The sequence below is a fragment of the Salvelinus namaycush genome, unplaced genomic scaffold (genome assembly GCF_016432855.1).
Source record: "Salvelinus namaycush isolate Seneca unplaced genomic scaffold, SaNama_1.0 Scaffold767, whole genome shotgun sequence".
Taxonomy (NCBI): Eukaryota; Metazoa; Chordata; class Actinopteri; order Salmoniformes; family Salmonidae; genus Salvelinus; species Salvelinus namaycush.
The window spans coordinates 77,095-91,042 of record NW_024061494.1 but is presented as its reverse complement, the minus strand read 5'-3'; positions in this window follow the sequence as shown (position 1 = coordinate 91,042).

The window sequence follows — 13,948 nt, the reverse complement described above, 5'->3', positions numbered from 1 at the left end:
AGGAAGTGGAGCGTGGGGATGATATAGGCTGCCACACACAGGTTCTTTCTATCAGGAAGTGGAGCCTGGGGATGATATAGGCTGCCACAAACAGGTTCTTTCTGTCAGGAAGTGGAGCGTGGGGATGATTTAGGCTGGCACACACAGGTTCTTTCTATCAGGAAGTGGAGCGTGGGGATGATATAGGCTGGCACACACAGGTTCTTTCTATCAGGAAGTGGAGCCTGGGGATGATATAGGCTGCCACACACAGGTTCTTTCTATCAGGAAGTGGAGCGTGGGGATGATATAGGCTGGCACACACAGGTTCTTTCTATCAGATAGTGGAGCGTGGGGATGATTTAGGCTGGCACACACAGGTTCTTTCTATCATATAGTGGAGCGTGGGGATGATATAGGCTGCTTTACTCACAATTTTGAAGCAACTTGATACGAGATTGTTCTAGGACAGAAACTTCCATGGTTTTACATTCAATATTCTTTCTGTCAACAGATGATGTTACAGCTACTTATCATAGATCAACTTCATCATCGTGTTCAATCTAAATGTATCAGGTAGAGAAATGGGATGATTTATGTTTTTTTAATTTGATTTAACCTTTATTTAACTAGGCAAGTCAGTTAAGAACAAATTCTTATTTACAATGACAGCCTACCCCGACCAAACCCTGACGACGCTGGGCCAATTGTGCACCGCCATATGGGACTCCCAATCACGGCCGGTTGGGATACAGCCTGGATTCAAACCAGGGTGTCTTTAGTGACACCTCAAGCGCTGAGATGCAGTTCCTTAGACCGCTGCGCCACTCAGTAGGATGGTAGGATCCTACCATTATAGGATGGTAGGATGTGGGATGGTTTCACTCACAGTTCAACACAACATACCTAGGGAGACGTGCCATGAGAGAAGGGAAACGGGTACCAGTGACTATGTGCACATTTTCCATAAACATACTCACGATCCATTCTCATCATCAATTTGGTCTAGGCCACAGTCACCGTACCTGTCCTCCCCAGACACTCAAGCCTGTACACAGTAAGAGGATCCGCTGGTTGACACAAACAGGAGGGCTTTTAAACACAAGGCCACGCCCTTAATTAACAGTCACATACACCGGGCGCATGCAGACCAACATGGGTGTGTTCTTAATAGGTGGACAGTTCTCCCCTATTTACATATCAATCAGATCTTGATCCACTCATTTCCTTATATAAATCACCCACACCACACACACACCCAGGAGGAACTGTTTCAGCGTTTAGCAGAGTTTTGGGAGGGTTTGGGGGATTCAGCACTAACTCTTTGATGTGAACTGCAAGAGATAATACCATAAAGATTTATCTGTTACCCTGCTTCTGACAACAGAGACTGGGAGACAGAGAGCGATAGGGGGGAGGAGAAAGAGAAAGCGACAGAGAGGGAGGAAGGAGAAAGAGAGGTCTCCTCTGAGATTTAATCACCGGCCCAGTGGTTGACAAATCTGTTTTCTTCCTTTTTCCTCCAACACAGCAGTCCTCCTTCCATCCTGGGGTTGTCCATCCTCTCTTTACGGTTGTGTTAATGGAAAACTCAAGGTGTTCCATCTCACTCCATCTCACTCTCCATACAGAACCTGCTATGACATCAGTATGTGGACATTTTAGTAGACGCTCTTATCCAGAGCAATTAGGATTAAGTGTCTTGCTCGAGGGCACATCGGCAGATTTTCCCCCCTAACCGGGTCGGGGATTCAAGCCAGTGATCTTTCGTTAGTGGTCCAAGGCTCTTAACCACTAGGCTACCAGCCGCCCTAAGGGAGGGACAGAAACAGACAAAGCCACCGGAGTAGCCGCCAGAAGACGCAGTAGCCCTGGTAGATATAATGCCCTGGGTAGATATAATGCCCTGGGTAGGTATAATGCCCTGGTAGATATAATGCCCTGGTAGATATACTGCCCTGGGTAGATATAATGCCCTGGGTAGATATAATGCCCTGATAGATATAATGCCCTGGTAGATATACTGCCCTGGGTAGATATAATGCCCTGTCTAGATATAATGCCCTGGGTAGATATAATGCCCTGGTAGATATAATGCCCTGGTAGATATACTGCCCTGGGTAGATATAATGCCATGGGTAGATATAATGCCCTGGTAGATATACTGCCCTGGTAGATATAATGCCCTGGTAGATATACTGCCCTGGTAGATATAATGCCCTGGTAGATATACTGCCCTGGGTATATATAATGCCCTGGGTATATATAATGCCCTGGTAGATATAATGCCCTGTCTAGATATAATGCCCTGGTAGATATAATGCCCTGTCTAGATATAATGCCCCGGGTAGATATAATGCCTGGGTAGATATAATGCCTGGGTAGATATAATGCCCTGGGTAGATATAATGCCTGGGTAGAAATAATGCCCTGGGTATATATAATGCCCTGGGTAGATATAATGCCTGGGTAGATATAATGCCTGGGTAGACATAATGCCCTGGGTATATATTATGCCCTGGTAGATATAATGTCTGGGTAGATAAAATGCCTGGGTAGATATAATGCCTGGGTATATATAATGCCTGGGTAGATATAATGCCTGGGTAGATATAATGCCCTGGGTAGATATAATGCCCTGGTAGATATAATGTCTGGGTAGATATAATGCCCTGGTAGATATAATGCCTGGGTAGATATAATGCCCTGGGTAGATATAATGCCCTGGTAGATATAATGCCTGGGTAGATATAATGCCTGGGTAGATATAATGCCTGGGTAGACATAATGCCCTGGGTATATATTATGCCCTGGTAGATATAATGTCTGGGTAGATAAAATGCCTGGGTAGATATAATGCCTGGGTATATATAATGCCTGGGTAGATATAATGCCTGGGTAGATATAATGCCCTGGGTAGATATAATGCCTGGGTAGATATAATGCCCTGGGTAGATATAATGCCCTGGTAGATATAATGCCTGGGTAGATATAATGCCCTGGGTAGATATAATGCCTGGGTATATATAATGCCTGGGTATATATAATGCCCTGGGTATATATAATGCCTGGGTATATATAATGCCTAGGTAGATATAATGCCTGGGTAGACATAATGCCCTGGGTATATATAATGCCCTGGTAGATATAATGTCTGGGTAGATATAATGCCTGGGTAGATATAATGCCTGGGTATATATAATGCCTGGGTAGATATAATGCCTGGGTAGATATAATGCCCTGGGTAGATATAATGCCTGGGTAGATATAATGCCCTGGGTAGATATAATGCCCTGGTAGATATAATGCCTGGGTAGATATAATGCCCTGGGTAGATATAATGCCTGGGTATATATAATGCCTGGGTATATATAATGCCCTGGGTATATATAATGCCTGGGTAGATATAATGCCTGGGTATGTTTAATGCCTGGGTAGATATAATGCATGGGTATATATAATGCCTGGGTATATATAATGCCTGGGTAGATATAATGCCCTGGGTAGATATAATGCCTGGGTATATATAATGCCTGGGTAGATATAATGCCCTGGGTAGATATAATGCCTGGGTAGATATAATGCCTGGGTATAAATAATGCCTGGGTATATATAATGCTTGGTAGATATAATGCCTGGGTATGTTTTATGCCTGGGTAGATATAATGCCCTGGGTATGTTTAATGCCTGGGTAGATATAATGCCTGGGTATATATAATGCCTGGGTATGTTCAATGCCTGGGTAGATATGATGCCTGGGTATATATAATGCCTGGGTATATATAATGCCTGGGTATATATAATGCCTGGGTATGTTTAATGCCTGGGTAGATATAATGCCTGGGTAGATATAATGCATGGGTAGATATAATGCCTGGGTATATATAATGCCCTGGGTATATATAATGCCTGGGTATATATAATGCCTGGGTATATATAATGCCTGGGTATGTTTAATGCCTGGGTAGATATAATGCCTGGGTAGATATAATGCATGGGTAGATATTATGCCTGGGTATATATAATGCCCTGGGTATATATAATGCCTGGGTAGATATGATGCCTGGGTATTTATAATGCCTGGGTAGATATAATGCATGGGTAGATATGATGCCTGGGTAGATATAATGCCCTGGGTATATATAATGCCTGGGTAGATATGATGCATGGGTAGATATAATGCCTGGTTAGATATAATGCCCTGGGTATATATAATGCCTGGGTAGATATGATGCCTGGGTATGTTTAATGACCTGGGTATATATAATGCCCTGGGTATATATAATGCATGGGTATATATAATGCCTGGGTATATATATAATGCCCTGGGTAGATATAATGCCTGGGTATATATAATGCCTGGGTATATATAATGCCTGGGTAGATATAATGCCCTGGTATATATAATGCCTGGGTATATATAATGCCCTGGGTATATATAATGCCTGGGTAGATATGATGCCTGGGTATTCATAATGCCCTGGTAGATATAATGCCCTGGTAGATATAATGCCCCGGGTAGATATAATGCCTGGGTAGATATAATGCCCTGGGTAGATATAATGCCTGGGTAGAAATAATGCCCTGGGTATATATAATGCCCTGGGTAGATATAATGCCTGGGTAGATATATAATGCCTGGGTAGAAATAATGCCCTGGGTATATATAATGCCCTGGGTAGATATAATGCCTGGGTATATATATAATGCCTGGGTAGATATAATGCCTGGGTATATATAATGCCTGGGTAGATATGATGCCTGGGTATATATAATGCCTGGGTATATATAATGCCCTGGGTATGTTTAATGCCTGGGTAGATATAATGCATGGGTATATATAATGCCTGTGTAGATATAATGCCTGGGTATATATAATGCCTGGGTATATATAATGCCCTGGTAGATATAGTGCCCTGGGTAGATATAATGCCTGGGTAGATATAATGCCTGGGTATGTATAGTGCCCTGGGTAGATATAATGCCTGGGTATATATAATGCCTGGGTAGATATAATACATGGGTATATATAATGCCTGGGTAGATATAATGCCTGGGTAGATATAATGCCTGGGTAGATATAATACATGGGTATATATAATGCCTGGGTAGATATAATGCCCTGGGTATATATAATGCCTGGGTATGTGTAATGCCTGGGTAGATATAATGCCTTGGTATACATGAGGTGAGGTAGACTGTAACAACAGGGAGATCTGATAGAGCTGAATTAAACCTGTTGCTGTCAACTAATCCACCATGTCTTCTGTGTGTGTCTCAACCTCAACTGACTCTATTGGGAAGACCAGCATTTTACACTGAGGGCTGGTTTCCCAGACAGACTAACTCTAGATTAAGAGTCCCCATTGAGCATGTTTTTCTGTCCAGGACTAGGTTTCATATGTGTCCTGGAAACCTGTAATCACTGTAGAGAACAAGAGAGAAGAATGTGTAGAATTCAACACTTCTTATAACATAAAATAATGTTAGAATTTTAGTGGAATGTATCATTTCAACAGTTATGTTATAGAAAAGAATGTAGAATTGTAACAGTTCTGTTATAGAAAATAAAGTAGAATTTCAACAGTTATGTTATAGAAAACAATGTAGAATTTCAACAGTTCTGACTCAGTTGGTTGGAGCCTGGATGAAAAATGATTATATTTTCATAAAACATGGAATTGTGGAAACAAGTTTTAGATGCAGATGTCAAGCCTCATGTATTTTAACATTTAATCATGTTGTTTTAGTTTACCACATTGTACACTCAAAGTCGTGAACCAAGCCTCATGCTTCAAACATTTCCAATAATCCAGGTCCTGCAGAATAGTAATCTTCCCAGCGTCCCAGCAGAGCAGCTGAAGGCCTTAGAGGGCCTCATCTATCAGTTATATGTTTGATATGTAAATTCATTACCAAAATGTATTGTTTGGAGGGCTGTCAATTCGAATAGAAAACAGCTCAATCAAAATGTATTCTTTATATAAGAGTCCCAGAGTGCAGAGCAGCTAGCTAGGCCTGTAGAGAGAAAGAAGCTAGAGTTGAACATACTCCAATTTTACACACACACACACACACACACACACACACACACACACACACACACACACACACACACACACACACACACACACACACACACACACACACACACACACACACACACACACACACACACACACACACAACCACAACCACAAACACACACACAAATACACAACCACAAACACACACACAGTTCTCCAGTTTCACACACATACATACACACACACACACACACACACAGACACACACACACACCGACACATACACACACAGACAGAGACATACACAATCAGACACCCAGTTCTCCAGTTGTTCATGAAGCTGAACTGATCTATCTGGAGGAAGATGAAAGGAGGACTTTTGCTCATTGATATAAATAAACGGAGGGAGAGAGGGATGAGACGGGCCGTGTAGGAGGGGTGATATCCTTGGGGCAAACCAACGGAGGAGGAGGTAGGAGGGAGGAATGGGGAGACGAGGGAGAGAGGTGGGGGATAGAAGGGAGGAGAAAGAAAGAGAGAGAAGGAAGGAAGGGAGTGAGGATGAGTGGAGGGAGAGGGAGAGAGAGAGCAGGAAGATAGAGAGTGGAGGAGTGTAGAGAGAGGGAGAGAAGGAGAGGGAGGAGGTTAGAGAATGTAAGACTGAGAAATATGAGGAAATTTGATTTTCCACTACATACGATTACAATGCAACCATCAAAGGGTGTGTGTGCGTGTGTGTGTAGGTTCATGCGCGCGCGTGTGTGTGTGTGTGTGTATGTGTGTGTGTGTGTATGTGTGTGTGTGTGTGTAGGTTCATGCGTGTGTGTGTAGCTTTTTGAATGTGTGTAGTTTCCTGTGTATGTTACCCACAGCATATGGAACATGCCTGTCATATTACAATTTTCACAATCACTTTGCCACTAATTTCGGAACCTTGATGTCATTTTTCAAAACTCTAGACACAAAACTCACAACCAATGATCAAAATTCATTTTTTTTTAAAACTCTAACACTTTTTCCAATTGCTACAATACACATAAAGCTAAGATCATTTGTTAATTGAAATAAAATCACCTGTTCAAAATGACACAACTTAACATCACTTTTTCATCAATAAATTTCAGATTTTGTTCAATGATCCCACTGTGTCTGTAGTATTCTCTTTACTAGTCCTTTTACAGTGATGTATTTACATGTAGTACCATAATGAAACATGTATCACATATTTTGTACTACAATATTTACAGTTTTTTTTCCAACTGCTTACACACGTTTTCAAAACTGTCCCCTTTTTTCAAAACTCTACACACAATTCCCAAAACTGCACACACAAAATGCTAAATGCCTCACATCTCCTTCAAAATGTAACACTGCATTCAAAATGCCATAAACACATGTCAGAATGAAGCATTTGCATCAAATGGCAAACACTACTTTCATAATAGTACCTTTTTGGATATACCATGTAAACACTGTTGTTCTAAATCTAAAGCTCTTTGGTCTTTCATAGGCTTATATCTACTAATACAATGTACTACAGTGAAAGTAATCGGCTGAGAGGGGTAACAAGTACACTGTAAACACCAATGCAATGTAGAAACAGAAAATATTTATTAGGCCAAACATTACTGTTGTATACAGTAGCATACAACAAAACCATAAACATATGTAAACCAAAAGTATATTCTTTAGAATACAGTAAAGAACACAATTGTGTGTGTGGGGTCCCGGGGGGGCAGTCCAGGAATTGGTAGGGGGGGTGGGGGGGCAGTCACCAGTGCTAAGCTACGCTTCATCTCTTCTCCGGCCTGGGTCTGGCCACAATACTTCGCCCACATCACAAGATACGTTTTCTCTTGCCAAACACCGAGGGAAGTATCTCCTAGCATGGCGTATCCAACCTTGGACAGAGGCAACCTCTATGTCCCCACATGCGTCCTCCATTGCCTGGAGAAGCAGCATGCGGGCATAGGGTTGGCGATCATACACTTTCCAGCGACAGGCTGAGAAGAATTCCTCTATGGGATTTAGAAAAGGTGAATATGGGGGGTAGGTACAAAACTACAAATTGTGGATGGGTGGCAAACCAGTTTTGGACCAGAACAGCCCGGTGAAAACTAACATTGTCCCATAAAACCACAAATCTAGCAGGCTCCTGATCTGGATCAGGGACAAGCATTGTGTAAATTGCATCCAGAAAAGTGAGCATATGGCCGGTGTTGTACGGACATTGTGATGGAGGACCCCGTTGTGAGTGATGGCAGCACACATAGTTATATTACCACCACGCTGTCCAGGGACATTGGTAATTGCCCTCTGTCCTATTACATTTCTTCCGCGGCGCCTGGTTTTGGTGAGGTTGAAGCCAACCTCATCCACATAAATAAATTCATGGCGAATTACATGGGCATCCAGCTCCAATACTCTCTGTAACAGACAAGAGGATATACAGATGAGTAAACATGGTATGTCTGAAGTACTGGAAGTAGTGTTGCATACATACCTCTACAAAGTCATGTCGCATATTCTTGACTCTGACAGAGTTTCTCTCAAATGGCACCTTGTAAAGTTGTTTCATCGTCACTCGGGGCCGTTGGAGGATGTGTTGTGTGGTCGACAGGCTTACAGCATTGATGTTGTTAAATATGGTGTCATTATTCAAGATATGCTCTCTTATCTCTCGAATCCTAATTGCATTGTTGGCCAAAACCATATTTATAATTGCAGTCTCTTGTACATCTGTAAACAAGCGTCCTCGTCCTCCATGATGTCTTTGCCTTTCCACTCTGTACAGAATTCAAACACAGTGTGTGTTCAGCATAGGAACTGTAAACAATGTACAAAAAAATTTAGTACAGCATGATAACCAACCTCATTCATTCAATGCAGTGCAGTAAATGGATGGCTTAGAGTTACAAATGTTTATGCAATACTATGCAGTCATACGTATTTGACAGTACATTACTGTAATGCTAAAATAGTCATTAGATAGTTGCATACCTGTTCTCATTTCTGAAGGTTTGAATTATGGACGCCACTGTAAAACAACTCAAGTTGGGCTGGACTCTCAGTCCAGCCTCTCTCATGGTCAAACCGTGGTTGATCACATGATCAACAAGTGTTGCCCTAATCTCATCAGAGATGGCTCTCCTTCCTTCTCTTCTTTGCCCTCGTCCTCTTCTTCCTCTTCCTCTCCCTCCTACTCCTCTTGCTCTCTGTCCATTGTTGGCATCCATTGTTCAAAACAGGTAATCTGACCTTTGACCTATTTATAGGCCTATACTACAGTAAAGCAGTGATTGGTTAGTGATCAGTTAAGCTATTAGTGTTTGCACATGTGAGGAGTGTGTGTGTGACCTGGTGAATAAGTGTAGCATTTTGATTGGTTGTGTTTGGAAAAGGAAAGTAAGCCACTTCCTGTTAGATGTTTGTGTTTTAGGTAGAGAATTGTGTGTAGTGTTTTGAAAAAAGTGTTTTATGCAATTGACAACTGAGTCAAAGGCTGAGAAATAGCTTATGGTTTTGGATATTTGGTGTGTAGTTTTGCACTTTGAGTGAGAGGTTTCAAAAATCGTGTGACATGAAAAGATTTTGTGTGTAAGCAGTTGGAAAAAACTGTAATGATTGAACGAACAACTACACAGTGAAACTATCGGTATCTTGTGTGTGGGTGATCTAAATGAATGTTCCTATGGTATTTCATGATAAATGAGTTATTTGAACCAATTATTCTGCAAGTGCAAGGTTTCTTTTTAGAGATATGAATGCACAATGCAATGTTTTGAACATTGGACAGCCTGTGTTACAAGTGATGACCGTTTTGAGTTTTGTGTCTAGAGTTTTGAAAAATGACCACAAGGTTCTGAAATTAGTGCCAAAGGGATTGTAAAAAACCTGTAACGTCTTAACCAACATGACTGCTGTGAATAAGTTCATAACTAATACCGGTAGCTATGAGGAAGATGTGTGTGTGCGTTCGTGTGTGTGTGAAGAAGAGTACATTTATATGAAACACCAGTTAACCACTCTTTCCAGTGGAAAGCGCCACGTGGATGTGATATTTTATTAACTGTGGCAGGTGATATATTTTTTCAGTTTCCACTGTGAGATTACATCAAGCTGTTATCACCTCTCCTCTTCCTCTCCTCTCTACCTCCTTTCCTCCCTCGTTCTCCCTATCCCTTGTTCCCCTATCCCTCGCTCTCTGTGCATATGGTAATTACATTCAGAGTGGGGACAGAGAGAAGGGGGGAGAAAGAGAGAGAGAGAGAGAGAGAGAGAAGGAAAGCAAGAGAGAAAGAGAGAGAGACAGATAAGAGATCAAGATTTAAAAGCTCTTGTCTCCCTCCCTCCTCCCTCATTCCCAGCCAAAGAGGCATTCCTCTCCTCCCTTGCTCCCCCCATCTCTCTCTACCTCTCCTCCATTCTCCTAGGGTCTGACGGCAGGGCTGTATCTGTCGCTAGGGTGATGTCTCCACGGCAATGTCACAGGGGTCTCTAAGCAACATGGAATTGTTTATTAATAGTAGCTGTTTCCAACTACCCTCTGGCTGCAAAATACCGACGTACAGCACACAGGAGATGGAGGGAAAGAGAGAGAGAGAGAGATGGAGGTAGAGAGAAAGATGGAGGAAGCGAGAGAAGGAGAAGAAAGTGGGTGGGGTTATATTATGCTGGTTGGCCCTGTCCGGGGGTAACTTTGGACGGGGGTCACAGTGCCCCCCCCCCCCCCCCCCCCCGGTGTAATTCTCCTGTCTTATGTGGTGTCCTGTGTGACCTTAGGTATGCTCCCTCTAATTCTCCCATCTCTCTCTTTCTCTCTCCCATCCCAGAGGTCCTGAGCCCTTCACTCTTAGAAAAAAGGGTTCCAAAAGGGTTCTTCAGCTGTCCCCGTAGGAGCAGCCTTTTTGGTTCCAGGTAGAACCTTCTGAGTTCCATTCAGAACCCTCTCCTAAAAACGGGTTTTCCTATGGGGACAGCTGAAGAACCCTTTGCTTTTCTAGATAGCACCTTTTTTCCTACGAGTGTAGGACCATGTCTCAGGACTACTTGGCCTGACAACTCCTGGCTGTCCTCGTCCCCAGTCCACCTGGTCGTGCTGCTGATCCAGTTCCTGCTGTTCTGCCTGCGGCTATGGAAACCTCACCTGTTCACCGGACATGCTGTTTCCTTGTCCCGGACCTTCCTCTCTCTCCCTCTCCCTCCCCCCCCCCTCTCTCTCTCCCTCTCTCTCTCTCTCTACTGCACCTGCTGTCTCAACCTCTGAATGCTCGGCTATGAAAAGTCAACTGACATTTACCCCTGAGGTGCTGACCTGTTGCACCCTCTATAACCACTGTGATTACTATTGACCCTACTGGTCATCAATGAACATTTGAACATCCTGAAGAACAATCTGTCCTTAAAGGGGAAATGCCTCCTAGAAGCAACTTCTCTGGTTATAAATGGCCTATACGGCATTGGGATGTGTAAGAAACATTCATTCTAATGTCAAAATGGACTACAAAGTGTAAACAGGATCATTTTGTTCATAATGTCAGTCTCGTCCAAAACCAGATTTGGAAGTGAGTGCGTCATGACAGGTCTGGATCGGTGGGGTATGGATTACTTACACGCCCACTTTTGCCAATGACGTCCAATAGCCCAGAGACAACAAGTTGTGGTCCACCCCCAACTGACATGTGTTGTGAACGTGTTGTCAAGCAGTGTTGCCAACTTAGCAACTTTGTCGCTATATTTAGCGAGAATTCAGACCCCTCTAGCGACACATTTTCAAAAAATCGACTAGCGAAAAATCTTGCAACTTTTTCTGATGTTATTGGAGACTTTTGGAGACTCTGACGTGAAAGCACGTATCTATCTTACTCTTCTCAACGAACAGCGGGTGCTGTCGTGGGCCCCACCCCACCCCCGTCCCCCGTCCCCACCCCACCCCGGCTCTCCGGTACCGCTTGCCATGCGGTAGTAGAGAGAACAGTCTAGGACTAGGGTGGCTGGGGTCTTTGACAATTTTTAGGGCCTTCCTCTGACACCGCCTGGTGTAGAGGTCCTGGATGGTAGGCAGCTTTGCCCCAGTGATGTATTGGGCCGTACGCACTACCCTCTGAAGTGCCTTGCGGTCAGAGGTCGAGCAATTGCCGTACCAGGTAGTGATGCAACCGGTCAGGATGCTCTCGATGTTGCAGCTGTAGAACCTTTTGAGGATCTCAGGACCCATGCCAAATCTTTTTAGTTTCCTGAGGGGGAATAGGCTTTGTCGTGTCCTCTTCACGACTGTCTTGGTGTGTTTGGACCATTCTAGTTTGTTGTTGATGTGGACACCAAGGAATTTGAAGCTCTCAACCTGCTCCACTACAGCCCTGTCGATGAGAATGGGGACATGCTCGGTGCTCCTTTTCCTGTAGTCCATAATCATCTCCTTAGTCTTGGTTACGTTGAGGGATAGGTTGTTATTCTGGCTTCACCCGGCCAGGTCTCTGACCTCCTCCCTGTAGGCTGTCTCGTCGTTGTCGGTGATAAGGCCTACCACTGTTGTGTCGTCTGCAAACTTAATGATGGTGTTGGACTCGTACCTGGCCATGCAGTCGTAGGTGAACAGGGAGTACAGGAGGGGACTGAGCACGCACCCCTGGGGAGCTCCAGTGTTGAGGATAATTGTGGCAGATGTGTTGCTACCTACCCTCACCACCTGGGGGTGACCCGTCAGGAAGTCCAGGATCCAGTTGCAGAGGGAGGTGTTTAGTCCCAGGTTCCTTATCTTAGTGATGAGCTTTGAGGGCACTATGGTGTTGAACGCTGAGCTGTAGTCAATGAATAGCATTCTCACATAGGTGTTCCTTTTGTCCAGGTGGGAAAGGGCAGTGTGGAGTGCAATAGAGATTCCATCATCTGTGGATCTGTTTGGGCGGTATGCAAATTGGAGTGGGTCTAGGGTTTCTGGGATAATGGTGTTGATGTGAGCCATTACCAGCCTTTCAAAGCACTTCATGGCTACAGACGTGAGTGCTACGGGTCTGTAGTCATTTAGGCAGGTTGCCTTTGTGTTCTTGGGCACAGGGACTATGGTGGTCTGCTTAAACGTCTGACCTGTTTAAACGTCTTACTCACGTCGGCTACGGAGAGCATGATCACACAGTCGTCCGGAACAGCTGATGCTCTCATGCATGCCTCAGTGTTGCTTGCCTCGAAGCGAGCATAGAAGTGATTTAGCTCGTCTGGTAGGCTCGTGTCACTGGGCAGCTCGCGGCTGTGCTTCCCTTTGTAGTCTGTAATAGTTTGCAAGCCCTGCCACATCCGACGAGCGTCGGAGCTAGTGTAGTATGATTCAATCTTAGCCCTGTATTGATGCTTTGCCTATTTGATGGTTCGTCGCAGGGCATAGCGGGATTTCTTGTAAGCTTCCGGGTTAGAGTCCCGCATCTTGAAAGCGGCAGCTCTACCCTTTAGCTCAGTACGAATGTTGCCTGTAATCCATGGCTTCTGGTTGGGGTATGTACGTACAGTCACTGTGGGGACGACGTCCTCAATGCACTCCTCAATGCACTTATTGATAAAACCAGTGACTGATGTGGTGTATTCCTGTATTTAGGGTGTTTTTACTCATTTTTTGTCTCTCCCACGACGTTATTCCTCTCTCCTACAGCGTCCATCACAATTACATGCACATGCCCAATTATGCAAATTAGGTGATGACGTCATTTAGCAATTTCTAAATGGGCTTCCATAAATTTGGTGCAAAGTTCTAATGCATTCAACAATATTGTGCAAGATGGCAAAGAATGGATTACGTACAACAACTGTACAACATGATTGCTGTGACCAGTGTGTGGTGAGTTGTGAGCTAGCTAGCTATGATACTGTGATAAATACATAGCCTCTCCCTAATGTGGAATGTCATTTTTATTTTATTTTTATTTAACTAGGCAAGTCAGTTAAGAACAAAT